Genomic DNA, 20310 nt, shown 5'->3' with positions numbered 1-20310 from the left:
CTTTAACACAGTTAATCTACGCTTTAACACAGTTAATCTACCCTTTAGCACACTTAATCTACCCTTTACACAGTTAATCTACCCTTTAGTACAGTTAATTTACCCTTTTGCACAGTTCATCTACCCCTTTAGCACAGTTAATATACGCTTTAGCACAGTTAATCTACGCTTTAACACAGTTAATCTACGCTTTAACACAGTTAATCTACGCTTTAGCACAGTTAATCTACCCTTTACACAGTTAAATTTACACTTTACACAGTTAATCTACCCTTTACACAGTTAATCTACCCTTTACAAAGTTAATCTACCCTTTACACAGTTAATCTACCCTTTACAAAGTTAATCTACCCTTTAGCACAGTTAAACTACCCTTTAGCACAGTTAATCTACCCTTTAGCATGGTTAATCTACGCTTTAGCACAGTTAATCTACGCTTTAGCACAGTTAATCTACGCTTTAGCACAGTTAATCTACGCTTTGGCACAGTTAATCTACGCTTTGGCACAGTTAATCTACGCTTTGGCACAGTTAATCTACCCTTTAACACAGTTAGTCTACCCTTTAACACAGTTAGTCTACCCTTTAGCACAGTTAATCTACGCTTTAGCACAGTTAATCTACGCTTTAGCACAGTTTATCTATGCTTTAGCACAGTTAATTTACCCTTTTGCACAGTTAATCTACGCTTTAGCACAGTTAATTTACCCTTTGGCACAGTTAATTTACCCTTTAGCACAGTTAATCTACGCTGTAGCACAGTTAATCTACCCTTTAGCACAGTTAATCTACCCTTTAGCACAGTTAATCTACGCTTTAGCACAGTTAATCTACCCTTTAGCACAGTTAATCTACCCTTTAGCACAGTTAATCTACGCTTTGGCACAGTTAATCTACCCTTTAACACAGTTAGTCTACCCTTTAGCACAGTTAATCTACGCTTTAGCACAGTTAATCTACGCTTTAGCACAGTTAATCTACGCTTTAGCACAGTTAATCTACGCTTTAGCACAGTTAATCTACCCTTTAACACAGTTAGTCTACGCTTTAGCACAGTTTATCTACGCTTTAGCACAGTTTATCTATGCTTTAGCACAGTTAATTTAACCTTTTGCACAGTTAATCTACCCTTTAGCACAGTTAAACTACGCTTTAGCACAGTCAATCTACGCTTAAACACAGTCAATCTACGCTTAAGGACAGTTAATCTACGCTATAACGCAGTTAATCTACACTTTAATCTACGTGTGCCTTGTATTACGTTTAGCAAGAGTTCTGCAGAAGAAGCTGCTCGTATTGAATTGGATTGATGGATTATCTGGACTTTCACAGCAAATCCAGTTAAAGATAATCATCTGTATTGGATCTAATGTCCAAGCCTGAAACGCTGCACGGATTCCTCTGTCGTCAGGATTACAGGCCTTAAATCCCATCCATGGAGCATTTATCCTTTAATCTGATAAAAGATGTGATCATGAGATCAGAATCTTTGCCTTAAAGATCCACCTGATCCACATAGAAATAAGATCAGATAAGATAGAACTTTATTGATCCCCGGGGGGAAATTAGGTTTTCACAGCAGCCAAAAACAAGAAAATAGCAGTTGGAAAAGTACGAAAAACAAAGTGGCAATGAGTAAGAATAAAAATAGTAAAAGTGTAAATAGTAAATAAAGTAAAGAGTAAGTAAATAGTAAAAAGTAAATAGTAAATAAAAACAAGAATACCGAGTAGAATAAAAAGATTTACAGGAATGAATATTTATTCTGAATATCTTCACACTCACCTTTGGAGGTGGGGGCTGAAGGCACTGGTGAAGTGGGGGTGACTCCGCAGGGAAAGCTAGAAGGTTGTACAGTTATCTCCAGGCTGTTTATGATGCGAAACCATACAACCAACTACCTCACGCTGCAGAACACCAGAGCAGGTCAGTCTGTATCCGTCCAGCCTCCAGTCGTCTTCTTCCTGGTCGGTCTGTCCTCCTCTGTCTTCTTCATTCATGCTGACATTCATTCATTTTTAACTAAACTATGTTTCCTACAAACCCTAAAATTATATTCCAGCATCTCCTACCTGTTCGAGATCATAAATCATTGAGATAGTGTTGCTATCACACCACAGTTTAGTGAGGTGGTGCTGGAAATGCACGGCTGACCGGGGAAATGTCTCCCTCTGGTGGGCATGAAGGAAAGTGAAGCTCCTTCTCCAACAGAAACCGTGGACCCGCAGCTGTTGACGCCATGGGTCAGGCTGACCCGCTTCTACAGGATCCGAGTGGAAGACCGGGAGGTTCTGATGCCTCAAAGACAGAAATCCTCAGTGCTGAGAACACCACAGTCCTTTAAGACCTTCAGGTTCAAGACCTTCAGGTCCAAGTCTTTTCGGTTCAAGTCCTTAAGGTCCAGGTCTTTTAGGTTTAAGTCCTTTCTCCAGATCCAAGTCTTTAAGGTATAAGACCATTTAGGTTCAAGTCCTTCAGGTCCAAGTCTTTCAGTTTCAAGTCTTTCAGTTTTTCGTCAATCACTCTTCAATTAAAGTCATTTGTTGTTCTGTTTCAGGCAGAATAAAAATATTTAGTTCTTAAAAAATGTAAGAAGCTATAATTCAGTAGATAAAGTTCCCTTTTTAGTAAATCAAGAGGTTAGAAAAACTGTTTTTTAGAACCAAACAAAACATGTTTTAGATGGAAAAACAGACATTTATGTCACGGTGGTGGGGCTCGAGAGCCGGTTGGACCCAAATGCAGAGGCGGAGGCACACGGTTCAAGGGCAAGGGGTTTAATAGAAACAAAAGACGCTGCAGAGCAGGATGACAAAACCAAAAAACAAAAACTCACTGTGACGTGGCATGAGACAAGGAACAAGGAACGAGGAACATGGCATGACATGAACACCGGAACAGGAATAATGGACCAACCCAGGAGGAAGGCAGAGACAAGACTTATATACAGACAGGGCAGACAAGACACAGGTGAACACGATCAGGGCAGATGGGGACCAAAGGAAGTAAAACTCAAGAAAACAGACAAGACAGGAGACTTTCAAAATAAAACAGGAAACAGAAACAAGACAGAACAAGGACCAAAAACAAGACAACAAGTTCAAATCATGACAATTTAAAGGGCTTATTCATGAAAAATCCTCTTTTTGAGCTTTTAAATGCATTTAATGTCAATTCCTCACTAAAAACAAAAGCTGCTCTCTGAGCACCAGCCCCTCCCAAACCACGAAAACGAGTGGGTTCTCACATTGTGACATCACAAAGTGAGGACCCGCCCCTTCCAGGAAGAGTCTGTGATCCCAGCTTTATGACAGCCCAAAGCTTCCTTCCATAACACTAAAATGTAAATAATGATGGTGACGGTGATGGAAAACATGCGTGCGTTGAATTATTGCCACCTTTCTAAAGGCGCAGCAGAAATAAACGCTGCTTCGCTTTACGTCAGGAAGGGGAAACTCGATTCCAGCTTCCTGCAGACGTGCAGAACATCTGCAGCAGATCCATGGAAACCACACCCATCAAAGAGGAGAAGCACCTCCACGCCGTAAACGTGGAGGTTGATGACGCCTCCTGCCTCCTCCATCCATACATATGGACCAGAACCTGAAAACGCTCCATTCCAGGGTCGTTTCTGCACGCCTCAACACATCAAAGCGACGGCGGGCTTGTTGGATGATCGTTTGGACAAAGAGCAGGATCCACTCGATCCTGTTGTCCTCTAGCAATAATGGCGCGCGCCTACGTGTTCGCCATCCAGCAAAGGTCATTTGAAGCAGAACAGTAAAGTGGCTGTTGTCGGCGGCTGGCGGCCGTGTTTTGACACTTCTCCTGTGAGCCTGAACCACTCATTGATTAGTTGATAGCTGCTGCAGAGCGGAGCTGCAAGGCCGTCCATTCAGACGGAGACCGGCGTGCCGCTGGAGCCCGTGAGGCTCAGGAAACACACAGACATTTCTCCTATTTAACCAAATGTTTGGGGTTCTTCATCGCTTTTCTAGCTCTGAGCTTCCGTCCAGAAAGTCGGTTTCAAACGTCTGACTTGATCAGAAACCAGTCTAAAAGCAGAAACTCGGATAAAAGCTTCATGTTTTTCTTGCCTTATGCTGTTTTTTTGGCTGCTTTTCAGACACAAAGCCATTCTCTTCCCTCTCTCCACTGCCTCTTCCATTCTTCCAGCCCTGGCCCCGCCCACCCGTCATTTTCCCTCTGTGGCCGTCCTCCCACCTCTCTTCCTCGTCCTTCATCACTTCAACCTGTAAAAAGCTTTATGGTCGTCTGCTGCTTGCAGCAGTTCCTCGCCTCACTCCGACCCCGTCAGCGCCGTGGCGGTTCTGGTTCCTCTGCCGTCTGGGTTTCTTTTCAGCGCCTTATTGGAAGTCGGGTCACGCATGTCTGCGGCACAGCTGCACCGACGCCGGCTCTGGGCCAGCCCACCCGCCTGGATGCCACAGGGATTCTGGTGGGAACCAGAAGGTCGCCCAAAACCTCATGAGAGCAGAACAACCTGAAGTCACCTGGTTCTCCCAGACGCTCCGATTTCTGATGATCCTGGAAAACAACAGCAGGTTTTCTGCTGCCAAACATCTAAATGAGACAAACATTCTGATCCAAACCTTTCCACCTCAAAGAAAAGACTCTGCAGACGAAGGCCTGAGAAGCTGCACAGCATCTAAGGACTCCTCCTTGTCCGGCTTTCTTCACCAAACCAGCAGCAAACATTTGCTTTCAGCTCTTGTTTCATGACAAACGCTTCAGATTAGTTCTGTAAAGGATTTCTCCGATATCACTCAGAAAATAAAACCAGCAGTCAGACTGGAGAAGCAGGAACTCCAAACATTTCCTGAGAACTCCAGCTGATGGAGATACGAGGCAGAAAAAGAGGATCTCAGAGTTTAATGAAGAAGATTTTTCCTCCAAAACTCAAATCAGTTATGAAACATTTCAGACATGAAAGAAAGGAAGGCTTAGGATGAAGAGCGTGGATAAACAAAGAGATGAAGATGCCTCTGTCTGATGGCACAGCTCAGTTTGCTAAACTCTGAAAGCTCAGCGGCTATGAAGCTCCGCCCCCACATTGTAAGGGGCGGGGCTCAGACAGAAGAGAAGCTAAATGTTCCACAGCCCTCAGAAGCTAAAGCATAAATCCTGAAGCCGTCGTTACAGTTTTGGTTATAAATGCTGAAACTTTAAGTCCAAACAGGAAACAGACAAACCTTTGGCCGGCAGTTTAGCTCAGGCGGTAGAGCAGGTCGTCCAACAACCAAAGGGTTGGTGGCTCGATTCCCACTCTCCCCAGCCAGCTGCGCCCCTGAGTACGGCTAGTCTGCAGCTCACCGCTCCCCCCAGGGGAGGGGCCAAAATGCAGAGAAAGAGCTTCCCCATTGTGGGATGAATAAAGTAAAATTATTTATTATCATTATTTCCTATAAGCACAACGTTTCCAGATACATATTTAACAATAAATTCCTCCAGAACCAAAGACTGGGATCAGTCCTGTCACTGAACAGACGTTCCTTCAGGAGTCCTGGGATCTCCGCTCTGAGGAACCTCTGAAGAACGTTTGCTGAAGGGTCAGCCCCGTTCCTAAGACTGGGAACAGAACAGAACACCAAACTGGAGAGCAAGTCCTCCCAAACCCCCACTTTCACTCTGCTCTACCTTATTTACAAAGGCAGAGAGTGTTGCCATGGAAACACAGTACCAGGCAACCTCCATGGCTTGGCATGATGCCCACTGGTTGCTAGGGCTGTGCTGTCAATGGCTATTGGGTTGTGTGTCTGTGTGTGTTCCTTTGACTGTGTGTGTTTGTGTGTCATGGCATGTGTTTGCATTAGTGTGAGTGTTTGTCTGTGTGTGTTTGTCTGTGTGTGTGTGTCGTTCCATGTGTGTGCATTGCTGTGTGTGTGTGTTTGTCGTTCCATGTGTGTGCATTGGTGTGTGTGTGTGTGTGTTTGTGTGTCGTTCCATGTGTGTGCATTGCTGTGTGTGTGTGTGTGTTTGTGTGTCGTTCCGCGTGTGCATTGGTGTGTGTGTCTGTGTGTCGTTCCATGTGTGTGCATTGGTGTGTGTGTCTGTGTGTGTGTTTGTGTGTCGTTCCATGTGTGTGCATTGCTGTGTGTGTGTGTGTTTGTGTGTCGTTCCATGTGTGTGCATTGCTGTGTGTGTGTGTGTTTGTGTGTCGTTCCATGTGTGTGCATTGGTGTGTGTGTCTGTGTGTTTGTGTGTCGTTCCATGTGTGTGCATTGGTGTGTGTGTGTCTGTGTGTGTGTTTGTGTGTCGTTCCATGTGTGTGCATTGGTGTGTGTGTCTGTGTGTGTGTTTGTGTGTCGTTCCATGTGTGTGCATTGGTGTGTGTGTCTGTGTGTGTGTTTGTGTGTCGTTCCATGTGTGTGCATTGGTGGGTGTGTCTGTGTGTGTGTTTGTGTGTCGTTCCATGTGTGTGCATTGGTGGGTGTGTTTGTGTGTCGTTCCATGTGTGTGCATTGGTGTGTGTGTCTGTGTGTGTGTTTATGTGTCGTTCCATGTGTGTGCATTGGTGTGTGTGTCTGTGTGTGTGTTTATGTGTCGTTCCATGTGTGTGCATTGGTGGGTGTGTCTGTGTGTGTGTTTATGTGTCGTTCCATGTGTGTGCATTGGTGGGTGTGTCTGTGTGTGTGTTTGTGTGTCGTTCCATGTGTGTGCATTGCTGTGTGTGTGGGTGTTTGTGTGTCGTTCCATGTGTGTGCATTGGTGTGTGTGTCTGTGTGTGTGTTTGTGTGTCGTTCCATGTGTGTGCATTGGTGTGTGTGTCTGTGTGTGTGTTTATGTGTCGTTCCATGTGTGTGCATTGGTGTGTGTGTCTGTGTGTGTGTTTATGTGTCGTTCCATGTGTGTGCATTGGTGTGTGTGTCTGTGTGTGTGTTTATGTGTCGTTCCATGTGTGTGCATTGGTGGGTGTGTCTGTGTGTGTGTTTGTGTGTCGTTCCATGTGTGTGCATTGGTGTGTGTGTCTGTGTGTGTGTTTGTGTGTCGTTCCATGTGTGTGCATTGGTGTGTGTGTCTGTGTGTGTTTGTGTGTCGTTCCATGTGTGTGCATTGGTGTGTGTGTCTGTGTGTGTGTTTGTGTGTCGTTCCATGTGTGTGCATTGGTGTGTGTGTCTGTGTGTGTGTTTGTGTGTCGTTCCATGTGTGTGCATTGGTGGGTGTGTCTGTGTGTGTGTTTGTGTGTCGTTCCATGTGTGTGCATTGGTGTGTGTGTCTGTGTGTGTGTTTGTGTGTCGTTCCATGTGTGTGCATTGGTGTGTGTGTCTGTGTGTGTGTTTGTGTGTCGTTCCATGTGTGTGCATTGGTGGGTGTGTCTGTGTGTGTGTTTGTGTGTCGTTCCATGTGTGTGCATTGGTGGGTGTGTCTGTGTGTGTGTTTGTGTGTCGTTCCATGTGTGTGCATTGGTGGGTGTGTCTGTGTGTGTGTTTGTTTGTCGTTCCATGTGTGTGCATTGGTGGGTGTGTCTGTGTGTGTGTTTGTGTGTCGTTCCATGTGTGTGCATTGGTGTGTGTGTCTGTGTGTGTGTTTGTGTGTCGTTCCATGTGTGTGCATTGGTGTGTGTGTCTGTGTGTGTGTTTGTGTGTCGTTCCATGTGTGTGCATTGGTGTGTGTCTGTGTGTGTGTTTGTGTGTCGTTCCATGTGTGTGCATTGGTGGGTGTGTCTGTGTGTGTGTTTGTGTGTCGTTCCATGTGTGTGCATTGGTGGGTGTGTCTGTGTGTGTGTTTGTGTGTCGTTCCATGTGTGTGCATTGGTGGGTGTGTCTGTGTGTGTGTTTGTGTGTCGTTCCATGTGTGTGCATTGGTGTGTGTGTCTGTGTGTGTGTTTGTGTGTCGTTCCATGTGTGTGCATTGGTGGGTGTGTCTGTGTGTGTGTTTGTGTGTCGTTCCATGTGTGTGCATTGGTGTGTGTGTCTGTGTGTGTGTTTGTGTGTCGTTCCATGTGTGTGCATTGGTGTGTGTGTCTGTGTGTGTGTTTGTGTGTCGTTCCATGTGTGTGCATTGGTGTGTGTGTCTGTGTGTGTGTTTGTGTGTCGTTCCATGTGTGTGCATTGGTGGGTGTGTCTGTGTGTGTGTTTGTGTGTCGTTCCATGTGTGTGCATTGGTGGGTGTGTCTGTGTGTGTGTTTGTGTGTCGTTCCATGTGTGTGCATTGGTGTGTGTGTCTGTGTGTGTGTTTGTGTGTCGTTCCATGTGTGTGCATTGGTGTGTGTGTCTGTGTGTGTGTTTGTGTGTCGTTCCATGTGTGTGCATTGGTGTGTGTGTCTGTTGTTTGGTACATATTTCACATGTTATTATAATGTTCATCTTTCAGCATATCACCACAGCCTAACACAAGCCTGTTTTTCCGGGCTGGGGACCGGCACAGGTCATGGCTACTTAGTTAGACTTAGTAAAACGTCTAACCTAACCGAAGGACCCACACCGCATGAGGCCCATCGTGCCGCCTTTGGGAACCGTTTCCCATATGCCAGTCCTGCACTAACCCTTTGGGTTTTTTTAATGTTTATTTGTTTATAAGCACATCCAAATATTTAAATCTATATTAAAATGTAAAGTCAACATTTGAATGTGCGTGTGACAAGAAAACATTTGGTTTGACGCAGAGGAGGACAGAGAGCGTGTTCTAGATGTGAGCAGAAGACAAAGAGGGAGCGAGAACAAGCCAGGGGGGTATTCCAGAAAGCAGGTTCTGCTAGCTCCCACGGTAAGTTTGAGGCTAAGGAAGTTGATAACCTCAGCTTTCGGTTCCAGAAATGGAGGTATGTTTCAGGGTCGGTCAAGTTGCCATAGCAACTCATGCTCTGAACATAACCTGGTCCGGAGCAGGTTTAGTTGAAGGTTAGTTTGTTTTCAGAGAGGTGAAGCAGCATGGCGTGTCCATTTGAAGATGATTTAGTGGATGAAGAAGCTCAGATCATACTTTTTCCACCATCAGAGGCTGATAAGACCATATATGGATGTTGGAAAGAGAAACTTATTACTTTGATCTAACTTCATTATTTGCTACAGTTAAGATAAATCATTTTTTTGTTAAGTCACCTTAAAATAACACGTAGTTATCAGACATTTATTTTACTTTCATTCAAATTAATTCAATTAAGTAGGTGTGACTTTGGTGCTGCTGTTAGATCGGCACCGCAAGGGATTGTGGGATACCATTCCCTTTGCCTGTCTGGATGGATTTGGGTTTAAGTGTGGGTTTTTGACCAAATATGTTTAGTTGTTTAGATGCTTTACTGTGTTTTGTCTAGTTATTTGTCCTGTTATGTTTAATTCTTTCTGCACCATGAGTGAGAGGGAGGGAGAGGAAGATGAGATTATTAAACCACATTGTGGTTTAAGAACTACAGTTACAGTCAGAGTTATGATATTACCTGCATGGTAAATATTCTAAATCCACACTGCATTATTTATTTTAATTTTACAAAAATGAGAATATCTGCAGGCTCAAACTTAGACATATAAGAGTTCAAGAAGTACAATAAATGAATATGAAAACCATTGAATTGAATTGAATTGGAGTAATATGACATTTAATTAAAAAATATGTAAATTTAAGTTTTAAAAACAACTATTGAGTTGGATAGACATAAGAAATTAGGTTGAATAAATTTAATTCAATTACTTGTTACCAATAGAAGTAATTGTTATTTATATACACAAGGAAAATGGAAATAAGATCAGAAACTTGTGCGTTTACTTTGTCTGTTCTTCTACAACAAACAGAAACTCTTTCTGCTGATGATGCAGCTGTGTTACTTTTTTGATGGTCGTATAATCTTCATACACCGTCATTTAAATCTCAGACTCCGTCTCACTGAAGTATAGCCTCTCTTTTTTTTCTCCACGCGTTTCCATGGTGACTCCAGAAATCAGCGATCCATTGAGAATGTCTTTATGTACCTGCTGTGCACATGCATTAACCCAGGGTTACCAAGTGGAGCGTATTCATGCTAACTCTTATCTGGTCTTTTGGAACCGACATACCCAGAGTAAGAAAGTTCAGCCAGAGTTCAGGGTTAAAGTCAGGGGAGTTTAAATGGGCCTTCTGGAATACCCCCTGAACTTCACAGATCCACCTTCATCTGAGTTCTTTTTAAAGTATACATGAAGAAGTCTTTACCTCATGGCCGGAGACAAACCGCGCTCTTCCGCTTTCAACAGGAAGTCCCCTACGTTTCCTGCAGCGTTCCTAAAACCGGGATCAAAAAGAGGATCAATAAACGCGCAGCAATAAAGATGCGCAGACGGAAAATAGAAGACAAACGCCTCGATGAAAGAACAAAGGTCTTCTTCTAAATGCAGATTTCAATGAACATCTATGGAAAATGTTTGTATTTCCTCCAGAGAAAACCTAGAAGGAGTTTATGATCCGGACTGTCTGGTTATGAAATAAACGAGGAGGAGGACGGTTCCCGTCATCAGCAGCTGAATATTGGCCGTTATTGTAAACAAATCTATCCATCAACACGGAGAACCAGCAGCAAACAGTCTTCCTGCGCTCTGGTTCTCCATAGTTGGAGCTGATCCCTAAGTGCTGTCAGTCATGTCTCCACCTTTGATGGAGCACAGCTGACAGACCCACTCCAACCCTGTTGCTGTCGTCTGACGGCTGACAGACGGTAGAACGTCACGTATGACACGTGGCTGAGACACCTTTTCTGAACTCAAACTCCCGGCAGACCAGCAGATCCTGGATGGAGGTCAGAGGTCAGAACAAGCAGTCTGCTGTCATGGCAACCGGATGCCATCGAGCAGAAATTTGGAGTGACAGGTGGAACCACAGAGGAAACTTTGGCTTGTTGGGGGGAAACAAATTTTCTTCTTTGCTGAAACGAATGAAAGAACTCAGATAAATAAACTAGAAGTCCATAAGTAGGCGATTCAAACATAACTTCTGTTCAGTTATTCAATGTCAGCATTTTCATTAAATACACGCTTTTATTGTGAAAAACCTTATACAATGATGGCAGATGAAAGAGTTAGTTTGTTCTTTCACTTACTAAAATGACAGAAACAGACAGAAACAGTCAGATCGTTTCTGTTGACTTTGATGGACTTCCTGCTACATTCTCTGTTGGTGACGTGGATGACATCACTTGGCGTTGGGCTCCGTTCTTACTACCGGCGCTGCTGGCGAGCGTCAGGAGGAGCTGCGGCTGTCATCGGCTATCATCGGCTGTCATCGGCTGCCATCGGCTGCCCGCCGTCGGCGCCTGAAGGGCCTCATTTTCAGCTCGATGTTCAGTGTTGATCAAAACAGAATCCACGTTCCTCTGGACGTCATTGGCTCGCTTCAGGCTCCCTTCTTCAGAGAGGGGGCGTGGCCTTACAGGTGAGTGTGTCTGCGTGCGTGGAGGAGGTCTTCACGTGCACTTAGGGCCCGGACCAGACGTGCACGTGCTTCATTTGCAGGCTCTATGCGTGCTCTGTGCGTGTCCTTGTATGTGCTCAATGCGGCAAAGGGTGGAGCGGCAGATCAATAGGAAGAAAATTAATTCAGATCAATAAAAAGAGCAGTGAAGGAGAGATGGAGGGGGGGGGCGGTGCACCGTAGAGGAGGAGGAGGAGGGGGGGGCCTGTTGTCAGACTGTTTCCAACTGCACACCTGGGAGAAAACGCCTCAACAACGGCGCTCGGAGGTCAGGGATGCTTAGGAGGGAGGGGCGGTGAAAACAGAAAACGACAGGGGAGGGGGCAAAGAAAAGCTTCATCACTGCAGCTCTTTGACATCCTCTGATATCCGTCCATCCGTCACTTAAGTTACCTAGTAACCTACAGCCATTTAGCTTCAACGGAGGTAAAAAAGCTTTTTCCACATCAGAAACGTGGATTGCTTTCTGTTCAGTTTCTGATCATTAATAATACGTAAAATAAGCACAAAGCTTAACTGCATTTACATGAAATTCTACCAAAAAGACAAAAAGTTTCTATGTTTTGAATCAAATCTGTCAAGAAGTGATGCTAAACAGAAACCAGCGGTTTGGAAAGTTGGAGCTTCTTCAGGGGAGAAAACTGCCTCTCAGCTGTGAAACAGTTTGGTTTCGTGTCATAAAGAACGACAGCTATGACCATCCCAGTCACCGCCATTATCTGACTGCACAACACAAATCTGTAATGCCCATGAAATCTCTACAGGATCCTTCTGCCGTCGTTCTGCTGTGACACAGGAGACGCCGGCGGCTCCTAAACGGGAACCGGATCGTCTGGCAGTACTTTTGCCGTGGCGTCTGACATCATCTGGCTCAGACGGACAAACCTAGACAGCTTCAGCAGGAACGCAGGTCTGCCTGTCTGAGCTGTGGACACGTTGATGCCCTGTAGCACGGAGACAAAATGCTACATCAAAGAACCAGAAGCTCCTTCTCTCATCCAGGAGTTTAGGCAAACAGCCTATGAGGCCGTTGAGGAAAAGTTCTTCTTCTCAGATTTTCTGGGTTCTAGCTCAGAAGCTGAAAGGTCTGGACGTCAGTCTCCTGTTCCTCACAGCGTTCCTCACAGCGTTCCTCCATGTTCCTCAGCGTTCTTGTTCGTTGGGGCTCATTTAAGGTGGATTTGTTTGGACACAGGCCAAAGGGAAGTCCGGTTCCATGCTTGGAACCAGAAGGAATCCAACAGAAAACCTTATTCCTGCGTCTTCAGTCTGACCACTGATCAGCGACCACGGAGGCGCAGAGACTGAAAATGCTGAACTTCCAGACAGCGTGGAGGGAGGAGCAACCATTGCCTCGTCTGTCTGTGGTCTTCTCCCTTCTTAAATCTGCCCCCTTCTCCCTCTAATGTGTTTTGGCGTGCGTTACCCACGGCTGTTCGAGCAACGCCACCAGCCAGCAGTGCGACACCATCAGTCACTTCTGTTTGTCACCCCCCCATCTGCAGCTGTCTGCGCTGCGGTGGCGAGCTCAAGAGACACCAACCAAACGGGACGGAGTTACGTCAGACGTTTGGGAAGTGTTCAGAATCCAGATTCAATATTTGAGTCTATAGGATGGCGTCCAGATTCTGTTTCTGTAAAAACATCAACGGATGGAAATGTTTGAATTCATGACAAAAGTCACACTGCAGGTCTGAACCTCCATTCAACCGCGTTTGTTTAAGGAAAAAACTCATTAAAAGCAAAAACAAATTTTCAAAACAAATATTAAATATTTTCGTCTGCAACTAGAAAGTTTTGCGTGCAACGTGTAAATATCCCTCCATAGAGGGGGGGCTACAGATCCCTGGAAAGACTTCAGACCTCTCAGTCCAGAAAAGAACAGGAGCAGCTTAGATCCTGCAGGACCCTCAAGCCCCCAGGCCTCTGGGAGGTGGATATAAACGTATACATCTGTGGTTCATGTATGTAAAGTCTGTTAGACACACGTGGAATGCTGGTGGAAAGACACAGATTTGCATCTCGCAAACACCACGCCCAATAGCGTAAGACTTCCACAATTAATGCATATAAACTAGGCGTAAAGTGCGTACGTTCAAAACCGAATTCACGTCAAGACCTGTCGGCCGAAACCCTCGACGGACGTCTGCGCACATCGACGAACGCAAGAAACACACATGAGTGACGCGGCCTGTAGTTCAGTGTGAAAGCAGAAAGTCTTACAGACACCAGAACACCGGCAGGAAGACCGCCGGACCTCCCCTTTGGAGGAGGAGAACCGCTAGGGAGGTCTCCAAGGAGGAGGAGAAGCGGAGCCAACTCCAACAGTTCAGATGGCTGGCGTGACGGCCTGCAGAGCGGGAACTCTAAATCATACGGGGATTGCCCCACCAGGCACCCCATGCATGAAGTCTGGCTGCCATAACCACAAGCATGCTGGGAAGTCTGAGCCCCCCCACTCCTCACACATCCTCCTGAAAACACCTGCAGGACTGAAGTCAGCAGAAGGTGAGAACACAGAAATAGAGAAATGGGTGGAGGTGAAGGGTTGCTAAGCAGACCGAGCCTGGAGGAAAACGAGGAAGAGGAGGAGTGAAGAATACATGAGGCTGAGCAGCTAGACTCCACAAGAACCAGAGATGGAGAAAGCCTTTGGCTGACATGGAGGGGGGGCAGACTGTCGTGAAGGACGGAGGAATCCCCCCCCTGACCCAGGCAAATTCCTGCAGTCGTCAGGAATTAACCGTGCCGGGCCTTCACCGCGCTCCACCGCCACCAAAAGAATGCTCTCATTCCCACCGACGGCAGTGCTGAAGATCTCTGAGCAAACTGCATCCACTGCTCCATCAGCCGTGAACCCGCAGAGGAATGTGCACACGTGTGTAGAGGGCACTGTCACATATCAGGGTAAGAAGGGCTGCATTGTTCTGAGAGGCAGAATGCCGCTCTTATTCTGAAGGAGGCTGACCTCAGCACAACGGCAGGAGCCGAACTCTTCAGCCGCGTCCCAGTACGCCGCCACAGCCGTCCGACGACCTCTCCACCTGTTTCTGGGTAAGGCTTCACCTACAAGACTTCCCCAAACTGAAACCGGCGCCCGACCAAGCCGTTGGCGGCTGCACATTCGCCCTGGGAGAACAGAGTTTCCTCAGGACGGAGTGCCTCAGGAGCAGTCATTCAGTTACACCGACGGCGCTCGGACACAGACTGAAACGACTCTCCGGCTGCCGAGAGCCGATCGGGGCGGCGGGAGTTGCACCAACGACCAACAAGCACAGGGATCCGCCTCCACGTGAACGCCGTAACCAAACCCAGAACAACAGAAAAATGAGGCAAAGGAAGTTTGTTTGAGGACAGACTTTAGACGAGTTAGGAAGAAAGATTTAGAAAAAAAAACACGTAAAACTGTTCGTCTTCTTTGAAAACTTGCACTAATAGTTTGAAAAAGACAAATTCCTAATAGAATCAAATTTCCATTTCAAATACCAAAGTGGATCCATTTTTGCTTCAAACGTTGAAGGAATTTTCAGTTTTCTTTGGTTTAAACTTTTTATCACCAAACTAAACGTTTGATTTTACGGTTTAGACTCAAAATCTGAGAACTGAATTGATATTTAACCGAATCGTGTCCAATTATGATACAGATGGAGGACAATGCCGTCCAGTCAGTGGTTTGTTCATGAAAGCAGACGCTTTTCTTTCTTAGATCTTTGTTAACTTATAGATATAAACGAGACCAACGCTTCATTCTCCTATACATTCATTCTGTGACATCACTGAGCCCAACGCTCTTCCCTTTGGGATTTTTCCGGATGTAAAACTCGTCCTTCAGCCGCTTCCACCCGTCCCTGACCTGCCGGTATCTTTTCCCTGTTGGGCTCAGACTGTGCAGCAGAAGTTCTGCTTCAGACGGCGGCCGTGATGGAATTCCTGCGGTCTGTTGGGCGCGTGAATGTTTGCTGCGGCTGAACGTCATCAAATATGAATGAGAGCGGCTGCTGTAGGACTGTGGGAACAGCAGCGGCGCTCCGCCGTGTCTTTGGAGCTTTTGGAGGAAAACAGGTTACGAGCATAAACTGAAAAAAACAGAGTTGGAATTCTGCAACCTGAGAAAGATCTGCGATGTGAAAGCTCTGGTTTGGATCGGATCCTCGGAGGAGGTTTCCAGGAGTCAGTGGGTTTCTGCCACCAGCAAACCCATGGAGCTGCTCCTCCTCCAGAGCTGCTGCTCCTCCAGAGCTCCTCCTCCAGAGCTGCTTCTCCAGAGCTGCTCCTCCTCCGGAGCTGCTCCTCCTCTAGAGCTGCTCCTCCAGAGCTGCTCCTCCTCCAGAGCTCCTCCTCCAGAGCTCCTCCTCCAGAGCTGCTCCTCCAGAGCTCCTCCTCCTCCAGAGCTCCTCCTCCAGAGCTCCTCCTCCAGAGCTGCTTCTCCAGAGCTGCTCCTCCAGAGCTCCTCCTCCAGAGCTGCTTCTCCAGAGCTCCTCCTCCAGAGCTGCTCCTCCAGAGCTGCTGCTCCTCCAGAGCTCCTCCTCCAGAGCTCCTCCTCCAGAGCTCCTCTTCCAGAGCTGCTTCTCGAGAGCTGCTCCTCCAGAGCTCCTCCTCCAGAGCTGCTCCTCCAGAGCTCCTCCTCCAGAGCTGCTCCTCCAGAGCTGCTGCTCCTCCAGAGCTCCTCCTCCAGAGCTCCTCCTCCAGAGCTGCTCCTCCAGAGCTGCTGCTCCTCCAGAGCTCCTCCTCCAGAGCTCCTCCTCCAGAGCTCCTCCTCCAGAGCTGCTTCTCCAGAGCTGCTCCTCCAGAGCTCCTCCTCCAGAGCTGCTCCTCCAGAGCTCCTCCTCCAGAGCTCCTCCTCCAGAGCTGCTGCTCCTCCAGAGCTCCTCCTCCAGAGCTCCTCCTCCAGAGCTCCTCCTCCAGAGCTCCTCCTCCAGAGCTGCTCCTCCAGAGCTGCTGCTCCTCCAGAGCTCCTCCTCCAGAGCTGCTTCTCCAGAGCTGCTGCTCCTCCAGAGCTGCTCCTCCAGAGCTGCTGCTCCTCCAGAGCCTCCCATCACAGCCTGCAGCTGTTATGTAATCTTATGTAACAGCTGGTCTGTCTGAGCGGCGTTTCATAACTTGGAGGTCCGCTAAACGACCACGGCGGCGAGATCCAGTCCGTCGAAGCAGAAACCCGGATCCACAGATCCGTTGGGAGGCTGTGGACTGGAGCGGCTTTCTTCTGAGTCTCTGTGGAGGTGATGAACCGTCTGACACCATCCCCCCCCCCCCCCCCCACGGCGCGTCACAGAGCTTGGGCTGTCTGGACATGAAGGGGGCACAAACGAACAGAACGGTCTGCTTTGAGCTTATCGGCAGAGGAAGAACACCGACAGTTCGGGTCAGGGCTGCAGGACATGAGGAAGACTGGCAGTGTCACTGATCCATGACGATACATGAACACACAGCAGAACCACTAAACCCATCTTTTCCATTTCACTGCAACAGCTTCATTAAGACTCAACGGAACTTACTCCAAAGGCCCCTCGTCTACATTGGGGGCAACATCTGACATAAAAGAGCTCCATCTGATTGGTCAAATGCATAAAGGGATTTATTTGACTCCTTAAATACTTCCAGCTAGCATGAGGTCATCTTAGCATATTTAACTGAACCATTTATTGCGATTTTCATCGTCTTTTGCCAAATGCATATTGCACAGCTTGATATCGCGATAACGATAAATGTGCGATTTATTGTGCAGACCGAGTTCGGATTCAGGTTCTGCAGGTCTCGATTATCCGACCTCCAACACACAAAGCTCCTCCCACAGACCCTATCCAGGTGTGTCCGTCACAGATGCACCTTCACACCTGGATCACTGCAGGTGTGGGCGATCAGGAGATGTCCAGCAAGCATCCGAACGACGACAAGAGGAAGATTTTCTGCTTCAGGCGTCTGTCACCACAGACAGGCTGGAAACGTCACACCGTCTGTGTCAATAAAGCTTCGCTGCTTCAAAATATTCCATCTACCTTCCAATGGGAAATGTGCAAAAGCTGTTGGGATTGACTTTAGCTCCACCCTGGGGGGCTGCAGGCCTCCTAAAGGAGCAGAGCCTCCATGACTGGAGAACCTTCTCTTTAACACCTTCCAGATCATTTCTGTGCGCGTCCCGACGAGCCGGGCGGCAGAGTCCAGCCCAACACGAGACCCAATTGTGAAAAAGGCCAGAAAAGGAGGTGCAGAAGGAGAGAAATGACCCAAAAAAAAGGAGGTGTGAGCAGAAGTCTGAGAAAAGGAGGTGCAAATACTCACCAGTGAATCAGAGCGAGAAGGCAGGAGTGATGAGGAAAGGTTAGGAAACAGAAATCTGCAGCAGCGCCGATCCGAACGCTCAGACCACGTTCTGCCCATCCGACGGTTTTTACTTCCTCTGTAGACGTTCTCCTGGCTTTCACGGCTCTCCTCCTCTTTCCCTCCTGTTTTTCTGGAGAGTGCCGGTTCTCCTGCAGACCACGCTCTCCGCTTCTCCTCCATTAATCCAACGCCGTTTCCTTTCTTCAACCCTCAGGTTGCATTTCCGAGTGCAGATCGGTTCTGACGATCTGGTCCGAGGATCTGGTCTGAAGATCGGGTCCAAGGATCGGTTCTGAGGATCGGGTCTGAAGGAAACAGTTCTGCTTTTAGGGTCCATATCTATGTCGAAAACATGGACAGAAAGAGGAGGAGAGAAAAACTGTTGACAGGAAAGGACGAGCGCTTTGTGGCGTGCAGCGTGATGCGGGGCCAATCCTCGGCCTGCGTGGGACTCGGCGCCCCCCAGCATGAGGACAGAGGCGAAGGCGGCCAGCAGAAAAAAGAGGGAAAAACTGAGCTCAACCTCCAGCGAAAGTGAACGGAAGGGAAAGGAGTGGGAAGGAGTCCGGGGCGTGTGCATGAGTGTGAGGAGGTGGGAGGAGAGAAAGAAAGAGGCAGGAGGTTAATGGAGAAATATCCAGGAGGGAGGGATAGAGGAGGAGTGTGTCAGCGCAGAGAGGGAGGGGGTCGTTTCTTCCTCGGTGCTGGAGGGGTTCGAATCGGAGCTTGGTTCCTCCTGGAGGACGCCTCCACACGTGAGGAGCAGCTGGAGGTGTGCAGACGGGGAGCTTTGTCCTCCTCCGTCGCTCTTCCTGCCCTCCTTTCTGCTCCTTTTCTGCACTTGAACTCTAAATCCTGTCTGCCCCCCCTCCCCGCTCTCTCTGCGCATCTGTGTCTGCCTCGCTCGCCCGCACTCTCTCCTTGGCAGAGGCTTGAAATAGCAGGCGGGGGGGGGGCAAGGGGGGGAGAGATGTGGATGGGGGGAGGGGAAGAAGCTCAGGCGGGCTGAGAGCACAGAGCTGCTGTGTGTGCACGTGTATCTGAGTGTGCACGTGTATGTTTGTATGTCTGTGTTTGCATGCGAGTGTGCACGTGTGTGGGTGTGTTTTCTTACATGTCTGTATGCATGAGTGTGTGTGCATGTGTATGTCAGTGTGCACGAGCTGTTTGTGCGCACTCATATGTGCACGCGTGTGAGTATATGTGTGTGCATGTTTGTGTGTTCATGTGTGTGTTAATGTTTGTTCATGTGTGTTAATGTGTGTGTGTGTGCGTGTGTGTGCATGTGTGTGTTCATGTGTGTGTGTGTTCATGTGTGTGTTCATGTGTATGTGTGGTCATGTGTGTGTTCATGTGTATGTGTGGTGATGTGTGTGTGTTTTCATGTGTGTGTTCATGTGTGTGTGTTCATGTCTATGTGTGTTCATGTGTGTGTTCATGTGTATGTGTGTTCATGTGTGTGTGGTCATGTGTGTGTGTTTTCATGTGTGTGTGTGTGCATGCGTGTGTTCGTGTGTGTGCATGTGTGTGTTCATGTGTGTGTTCATGTGTATGTGTGTGCATGTGTGTGTTCATGTGTATGTGTGTTCATGTGTGTGTGTTTTCATGTGTGTGTGTTCATGAACCCAGAAAAAACTGAGGTCATTATACTAGGTCCTAAAAACCTCAGAGATGCTCTGTCTGCTCAGATAGTCTCCCTGGATGGTATAAGTATAGCCCCCAATTCCACAGTTAGAAACCTTGGGGTTTTATTTGACCAGGATTTATCATTTAAGGCTCACATATCTCAGGCGTGTAGAACTGCCTTTTTTCACCTGCGGAATATTGCTAAGATCAGAAATCTACTTTCTAAGAGTGATGCTGAAAAACTCATCCATGCATTTGTTACGTGGAGGCTGGATTACTGTAACTCCTTGTTAGCAGCGTGTCCTAAGAGTTCCTTAAGAAGTCTCCAGCTTGTTCAGAACGCAGCAGCTAGATTGTTAGCTGGAACCAGCAGAAGAGATCACATCACTCCTGTGTTAGTTTCACTTCACTGGATCCCAGTTGATTCCAGAATCCAGTTCAAGATCCTCCTGTTAACCTATAAGGCCTTACATGGAATGGCCCCGTCCTATATTAAGGACCTCATAGTCCCTTACCATCCAATCAGAACACTTCACTCACTAAATGCAGGACTGCTTGTGGTTCCTAGAATTAGTCAAAGTACGGTTGGAGGTAGAGCGTTTAGCCACCAAGCCCCTGTCTTATGGAATAAACTCCCAGCTCATGGAAGAGAGGCCGACTCAGTTTCTACATTCAAAGCTAGACTGAAAACATTCCTCTTTGGACAGGCTTATTGTCAGACTAGTTAGTATTCAGAGATTATTTAACTTAATGTTAATTTGTTTAAATTAAACTTAATAACTATTTCTTTTAAAAGGCTGCTAGAAGTTGAAGCTGGGGTAACTATGGTGCACTGGGGTTCTGTCCTCTTTCCTTTTTTACTTCTACTCTTCCTCTCCTCTATTCTTGATCATAATTTATCATTTAGTTCTCCATGCCTCTGTTTGGTGCAGTGATTCATGTATTGTCCCTCTTTTCCTCTCCCCT

At 47.2% G+C, this 20310-nt stretch overlaps 1 long non-coding RNA gene across 1 annotated transcript; it reads right to left on the bottom strand.

Moving 5' to 3' along the window:
* Window positions 1-2910: 2910 nt before the first annotated feature.
* Window positions 2911-18269, bottom strand: LOC144995465 (uncharacterized). Its single transcript, XR_013658989.1, has 3 exons — window positions 17677-18269; window positions 10147-10215; window positions 2911-4570 (listed from the first exon to the last, which is right to left on the bottom strand). It is a non-coding gene; the product is annotated as an uncharacterized LOC144995465 (long non-coding RNA).
* Between the last annotated feature and the right edge of the window lie 2041 nt (window positions 18270-20310).

The sequence above is a fragment of the Oryzias latipes genome, chromosome 11 (genome assembly GCF_053564925.1).
Source record: "Oryzias latipes strain Hd-rR chromosome 11, Olatipes_Hd-rR_3.1".
Classification (NCBI taxonomy): domain Eukaryota; kingdom Metazoa; phylum Chordata; class Actinopteri; order Beloniformes; family Adrianichthyidae; genus Oryzias; species Oryzias latipes.
This window is presented reverse-complemented; position numbering and strand designations above follow the sequence as displayed.